General features: G+C 41.8%; 1 long non-coding RNA gene across 1 annotated transcript; it reads left to right on the plus strand.

Annotated features, from left to right (window-relative positions):
• Positions 1 to 1,494: 1,494 nt before the first annotated feature.
• LOC134479601 (uncharacterized) lies at positions 1,495 to 6,681 on the plus strand. The gene is made up of 3 exons (XR_015626132.1): positions 1,495 to 1,617; positions 3,489 to 3,590; positions 5,334 to 6,681. It is a non-coding gene; the product is annotated as an uncharacterized LOC134479601 (long non-coding RNA).
• Positions 6,682 to 7,927: the final 1,246 nt, after the last annotated feature.

Raw genomic sequence — 7,927 nt, forward strand, 5'->3', positions numbered from 1 at the left:
CCTCCACAAAATAGCAAGCCCGCTGATTGATGCTCAAGGATTGTGTCTTTTTCTTTATTCTACAACTGCTGGTGAATAAACTAAGCCTGTTCTTTACCATAGGAATTCAAGTACTGTGGATTTCTCTCCCCTAGGCCAGCAGTTCAAGAAACACATAGCAAATGTCTTGTGAAAGAACGCAGGGCATGGAGTGGCCTGGAATAAGGAGAAGTTGGAACAAAGTGCAGGGTAAAACCATTTAATTAACCACAGAGGGTTCAACCAGGGCTTTGTGAAAGCTGAGTTTGCTTTCAAAAGGCAGAAAAGCCACTGAGTGCTCATCTGATTAGGAAGGGAGTCTCCACTGCAAGTCACTGGCCAGCAGGCACACTCCCCATGAAGCAGGGCACTGGCAGACGGGGCCCTGAAGCAGACTCCAGCTGCCTAATGAATCATAATTGAAGCTGGGTGCCACATAAAAAAAGGACACTTTCAGGGGCATTGCTGAAGTCAGAAAATGCCAGCTCCCCCTCTGGCATGCTGAAACTTAGCCCAGATTTCCTTCTTTTTGCTTTTTCTTTCTATTTATTTTTGATGTGTGTGTGTGTGTGTGTGTGTGTGTGTGTGTGTGTGTGTGTGTGTGTGTTGAAACAATACCAAATGTGTTGAACTGAAATTATTGTGTTTTGAAATTATTGTGTTTTGGAAGCATTATGCAACTTCTGCAACATCCCTCATAGAATGAATGTCTTAGGGTTTTACTGCTGTGAGCACACACCAGGACCAAGGTAACTCTTATAAGGGCAACATTTAATTGGGACTGGCTTAGAGGTTCAGAGGTTCAGTCTATTATCATCAGGGTGGGAACATAGCAGCACCCTGGCAGCATGGTACAAGAGGAGCTGATAGTTCTACATCTTCATCTAAAGGCTGCTCGCAGAATATTGACTTCCAGATAGCTAAGATGAGGTCTTAAGCCCATGCCCATATTGACTCACCTACTCCAACAAGGCCACATCTTTTAATAGTACTGGGCCAAACATATACAAACCATCACATTCCCCTTCCTGGCCCCCAATAGGCTTGTTTAAGCATATGCATCTATGAGGCCATATCTAGCCATAGCATAATAAAAAAAAAGTACATTTGGTCAAACTTCAAAAGTCCCCATAGTCTATAGCAGTCTTAATAATCTTAAAAGTCCAAAGTTCAGTCTATTCTGAGATTCATCTAATCACTTAACTACAATCCCCAAAGCAGTCTATTCTGAGATTCATCTAATCACTTAACTACAATCCCCAACAGGAAATAAGTTGGGCAAACTCCAAACTCTGTATCTCTGTACCTGATGTCGCAGTGGTCTTCAGATCTCCAACTCTGTCTTCATCTTTGTTGACTGCAACAAACTTCTTTTCCTAGGCTGCTTCCACACCTGGTTAACAGCATTCTTCAGCAGCTATCCTATGGCTCTGGAGAAGCCAAGATTACCTCATTGTTACATCATCATGTTTCAATGTCTGGAATGCACACATGATCTTCTGGGCTCTTCCAAAGGGCTGATGTTACTTCTCTAGCTCTGCCCTGTAGCACTCTAAGCTCTGGTTGATCCACTCCACTGCCACTGCTGATCATCCCATGGTACTGTCAACGCCAATATACTGGGGTCTTCTGCAACAACTAGACTTCACCAATAGCCTCTCATAGGCTCTCTTCAGGGTGCCATGCCTCAACTTCTTTGCCTGACTTTTTCAGTCCTGGGCCGCCAACCACAACTGAGGCTATACCTTCCATGGCCTCTCACATGCCAAGCCACAGGCACAAGGCACATGATCCCTTTGTGCCTTCAAAACCAGTACCATCTGGGTGACTCTTACACACTACCAAGTACACCTGTAGCACGAGGTACAACTTTGGCTATCTCTGGAACATAGCTTCTATGTGCTCTTGGACAACACTTCCCAGAAGATTTCACCTAAGTGATGCTGCTCTCTTCTTAATCCCTGCTAATTTCTTGGCTCTAGCTAACCAGCATCAATTGTCCCAGTAGTCGCTTCTATTTTTCACTCTAAAGCCAGAGACACATGACTGAAGCTGCCAAGTCCTACTGCTTGTACGATCTTTGTTCTATTACATTATGTCTAGTTTTCTGTTTTCCAACTCCTTCATTGCCTAAGCTTGGCTGTCCTGGATCTTGGTCTGTAGATTGACCTTGAAATCAGAGATCTGCATGCCTGGGATTAAAGGTGTGCGCTACCATGCCTAGATCTAAAGGTAGCTGGGTAAGATCTTGCCCCAAAGTCTCACTCCCTTAATCTGCTATCCCCTAGAACACAGGATTCAGCTCCATTTCACTTCCTGGTGCTCCTTTAAACTCAAACCATGTATTTTATATTTGCTTTCTAAGCTTGCTATGCTTGTTCACAGAGAACAAAGTCTCTGCTGGGCTCTATTGAGACTTCCTTTGTTGTAAATCTGTTTACCTTAACCTCATGTAGCGTCTTCAGACAAGGGAAAAAAGCAGCCACATTCTTCACCAAAATACCACAAAACAGCCTCTAGGCCACATACTGAAATTCTTCTCCACTGAAACATCTTAGGCCGGGTCTTCACATTTCAAATCACTCTCAGCAAAAAATCTTCCATATTTATACTAGGATAGCCAATGAAGCCCCACTTAAAGCATTCCACTGCTGTCCAAGTCTAAAGACCTTAAACCCACATTCTTTCAAGCAAAAGCATAGTCATGCCTAACACAGCAATACTCCACTTCTGGTACCAACTTCTGTCTTAGTTAGGGCTTTACTGCTGTGAACCAACACCATGCCCAAGGCAACTCTTATAACTCTTATATGGACAACATTTAATTGGGTCTGGCTTAGAGGTTCAGAAGTTTAGTCCATTATCTTCAAGGCAGGAATACAGCAGCATCAAGGCAGGCATGGTGCAGGAGGAGCTGAGAGTTCTACATCTTCATCTGAAGGCTGCTCAGAATATTGACTTCCAGGTAGCTAGGATGAGGGTCTTAAGCCCATGCTCATAGTGACACCTACTCAAACGAGGCCACACCTTCTAATAGTGCCACTCTCTGGGACAAGCATACACAAACCATCACAGTAACCAAAGATACAGAATCAGAGATGAACTTCAATGTCTCTGTCCTGAGCTCAGCGATCTGTCCCTTGGTTTAAGGCTCTGTCTCCTGGAGGCTCTGACTTCTTGGTCACCAACTCCTTTCTTAGGTTTAGGTACTGCTCACATGACCAAGAGTGACAATGACTATTTCCTCCATCGTGTATTTTTGTTTAACTGCCATCTAGAAGGCATAAAATCGACCTTCAGTCTGTTTTTCTTGTCTTCTGCTTCTGTACCTCATTGCATTTCTCACATAGGATAAAAAAATCTGTAATAGTCTTCCCACTAAACTGCAATTTGTGGGAGGCCAGTGATAGACCTTGCTCTTGTGTATTTAACTTTCAGCAATGTAATCTTCAGCAATGTTCTGTTTATAGACAACATCGTATACTCCAAGACTACATCAGGGATGAGATAGAGACTTGCTCTCTGTTTACAGAATTACTAGCATGCTTGGAAGACAGATGCAAATCATTCCTGTGAGTGATATTCAAATACTGCCAAATGTTTACTATCACACCAAGCTTTATTTCAAATGATTGGAACACAATAGTGGAGCTTCTTTCCTTTAAGTATGCCTCTCAGTGGATTGTGGTTAGCATGTAATAGAGAGGGACTATTATGTCAGGGACTCAGAATTATCTGGATGGTGCACTGAGAAAGCTATTTCAAACTCAAAAGACAAAATATTCAGCCTGGGATCAGCAGTGTGTGAATATGAATGTTGTGTATGTGTATAGCTATAGTAATTATACATCTTCATCCAGCTAAAAAGCTACATCCAGAAACAATTGTGGGAGACAGCTTGCTGGAAGTTCTGTGTGCTGGAGGCCCTACCTTGGTTGGCTCAGACAGCAATAGGATATGGGGAGAGCTGGGTGGCTGATTGGCTGCAGAATAACTGGGACTGAAGACAGGCTTTCTCCCAGCGGGTTCTGGGGACAGAGAGCTGTGTCACAGGGTCAGATCTGGGTGCAGGCAGATACTGCACTATTTTAGACTGCTCCTCAGTTCCTGTGTCCAGAGTTCTCCAGGCAGGTGGCTCTTGGGCCAGGAATGTAAGTAGATGTGGTGTTCTCACCTGTGCTCTCAGGATTGTCAGCACTTCTGAGAGTTCATTTTTCTCCTGACAGGATCTGGGTACAGGGAACTATGGTTCTGCTCTAGGCTCAGGCTGAAATTGCAGGTATCCTGTCCCAGATTGCTCCTTGGTTCCTTTGTCCTGAGGGTTCCAGACTGGTCCCTCAGAGCAGAAGTGTGGTTTTACCTCTGCTCTCAGGTGTGTCAGTGCTCCTGGAGACAGGCTTTCAGCTTTGCTGACAGGTGGAAACCTCCTAAATCCCCCTTTTTTGTAACTAAAATTTTCTGTCTTCAAGCCAAGGAATCATGGTACATGCAGCACCCAAGAAGCTGATGTCAGAGGACTGTGAGCTCATGTGCAGCCTAGGGTAGGAAGAGAGACCACATATCACAAAAAGAAAATCAAATGTGAAATAAGCCAAAAATCACAAATATATTCTCTCACATGTGGAATATAGATGTGTTAAGATGTGTGTGTGTGTGTGTGTGTGTGTGTGTGTGTGTGTGTGTGTGTGTTTAGGGTATAAAAATAGAAAGAGGATCATGAGAGGGGAGGAAGAGATTTAGAGATTTTAAGGTAGAGAGAAACAATAATGAAACACATGGCATGAAGGCATAAAATGGGACGGTTTAGAAGGAAGAGGATCAGTAGGAAGGAAGTAGAGGGAAGGGCAAAATGGCTGAATAAGAAGAAAATGTCATGACACGTATGTATGAAACAACCATAATAAAACCTACAGGCCTGTGTGCTAACTTTAAGAATCAAGCTAAAATTGAGTTCTCAATTAGAGCATGATGGTGAATTTTTAATGCCATCAGTTCAGTAACTGAGGCAGGAGGGCTGCCATGAATTTGAGGTCAGTCAGTGCTGGGTAATGAGAACTGGTCTCAAGCCCACCCACTGACAGCCTAGCTAAAGCTTCGTGATCTAAAGCTGAGAAAGGAAATTGGATGATTTAACAAATTTCTCAAACCAGAGAGCTAGACTTTTTTTAAAAGTTCTCTTTCATAGATCAAATTGGTCTGCATGCTGAAGTAGGTTCTAGATACCATTTTCTCTTTTATCTGAGCCTCTGGTAGATAGTGTGATTCATATTTCATCAGGCATATGATACTCTCTCCTTATCTATTTTGACACCCAGGAACACAGCGAAAGAAGAAACAGCAAGACTTCTGCAAAAAGACTAAAAGACTGGAGGGACACAGGAACAAAATTACGTGTCGAAATACCCATCAATCAGAAGAAATAAGCAGAAATGAATGAATTTTGGCTATTATCTTTGGGAAAAACAGATGGCATGTTTCAACTAGAGATAAACCACTCCTGGGGAACATTGATCAAGTGAGAGCTGGACAAAGATGAGATGGCTTTCATCTAGAATGGGTTTAAGAACAGAGTCAGGAAAATAATAGGTATTGGAAATCAAGGAATGAAGACATTGATTGATGATGGGAAAGAGTGTGACTTACCCAAGTTGGGTAGTTGGCCATCTATAGATTTCCTGTGAGGCGCCTTGAGTCTTCAGGAAATTATTTGGTAATTAGATGGCAGACTAAAATAGAACCACTGAATAGGCTGACATGTTCACATCTTCATTAAACAACAACAGCAACAATAAAAATTCCCTATTTTCTGGTCACAAGGTAGAATACAGACATGAAAGTATAGAGAAAAAAATGGCCTAATTATATCACCAGAGATAGACTTCAGTAGTTTTATCCATGTATATACAAGCATACTCAACCTTTGCCCACTTAGGAAATTATCTGAAGTATTCCATGTTATAACTAGCCTTTCTCATTGAAAAATAGTGATGATAATCTGTAACTTTGTATCCAGTAACTAAATAACATTCAAATATGCAGATTCAAAATAATTTACTTACTCTTCTATAAATTAGAAATTTGCCTTTTTGTCTTTGAAAATCTTTATAAACAATGTTACAATGAATCCTTTGCCAATAGGACCAGATACCTAACCAGGATGATTGTCTTAAGATAAATGCCTAGAGTAAACAGCATGCATGCTTTTAAGGAATTTGAATAGGATTCAAGCTCCCATTATAAAGGTCATGTCAATTTATATTCCTAGATCATGCTGACTGCATAGAAGCCTTCCCAGTGTGTCAAGAAAGAGTACTTTTAAAGATATTAATTCAGGGGAAGCCGGGCCATGCTAATCAGGCACATTTGAGGATGGCAAATTTTTGCATTCAAGTTTCTGTAACTTAGCTTTCCCCCACACTATTCTCTCCTCCCCCTCTGTTTTCTCTTTAGCATTATTTGGGTGCCCATCCTACGTGGAATTCCAGCTAGTTTTTTGAGGTAAGAAATGACTTTTAATTCATATTTTTCTTTACCCACTAAAAACTAGCAAAGATTTGAGTGTGTGTGTTAGATAAGCTAAATATTTGTTAAAATAAATTAAATAAATTCAAGTGTTAATTTGGAACCAAAGTAACACAAGAGATAGAAAGTGATTCAATACACAAAAAAAGCATCCTAAAAATTATAACAAGAGGAGAAGCCAAAAAGTAACTTGGGAAGAATCCCGGCCTGGAACTGAGGAGATAGTGTTTAAGAATGTGAGCTCTTCTCATAGATGACAGGAGTGTGGTTCCAGCACTCACACTAGGTTAAACTACAGCCTCAGAGGCTCTGAAATCCTCTTTGGTCTCAGTGATCACTTACTTTAATGTGCAAATACTACTTACCAACACACCTATAAAAATTTTAAAATAAAATAATCTAAAAACAAACAACAGGGGGAAAAAACCCTCTGTCCTTATCTGTCCTTTGGTTTCTAACACAGTCCTTATTGGTGTTGCCCCTGTTACTAATAGGCTTTTTTGATCCCTTGGTGACAACCCAGATTAGACCAGATTAAAAGTAGTTAAAGGCATGTTTTTAGGGAGCATCTCAGGTGGGTTCACAGACCTCACAGGTGGAGGTCAGTGGAGTCATACATCCAGGCTAAAACAAGGGCATTTTATGGGTCTTGGGCTGGGGTGATGCCATGCAAGCTAAGAGCTGAGATTGTGTCCAACATGGTCAAAAACTGAGCCCCTGGGTGGGCATTCATGGGTGGGTGACCAGAAATGGGGATGCAAAGAGTGATGACATGTTAGCCTGAGTTTTCTTCAAGCAGGCAGGGAAGGGGTTAGGGGAAGGAGGGCGGATGAAATTTCCCAGTTTGTGCAGAGATAAGAATTTCCAGCCTAATAGTTATACGGTCAACATATTCAGTGGGCCTTGCTTTCTTCTTTTCCCTCCCTTCTTCTTTCCAGTCTTTCTTTCTGGTTTAAATTAGGAAGCCTATTGAACACTGAGCACATCAGTAAAATAACCCAGGTGCAACAGTCAAGAGCTCATGACAAATCAGGTCCCAAACCTACAGAAATCAATCATGCCCACTCTGTGCTTTGTTGGAAGTTATAGCCCCATGTAGAAGACACACCATAGACAAATAATTCTACCGCCACATGGCCCATGCTGTGCATTCCACAGTCTTAGGCAAGTAGATGAGCACTAGGTTTTGAGTGTGTGTGTGTGTGTGTGTGTGTGTGTGTGTGTGTGTGTGTGTTGGAGATCAGACAGGTTTTAATCTATGGTTCTTTCTAGTACCACAAGACCTATATGACCCTGAGTCACATTGTATTTCTGTATATCAAATTAATGTACAGGAAAAAGTGAGCTTCAGTACACAAAGGGCTCTCTTCATATTTTAAAGAACACC

The sequence above is a fragment of the Rattus norvegicus genome, chromosome 7, assembly GCF_021556685.1.
Source record: "Rattus norvegicus strain SHRSP/BbbUtx chromosome 7, alternate assembly SHRSP_T2T, whole genome shotgun sequence".
NCBI lineage: Eukaryota > Metazoa > Chordata > Mammalia > Rodentia > Muridae > Rattus > Rattus norvegicus.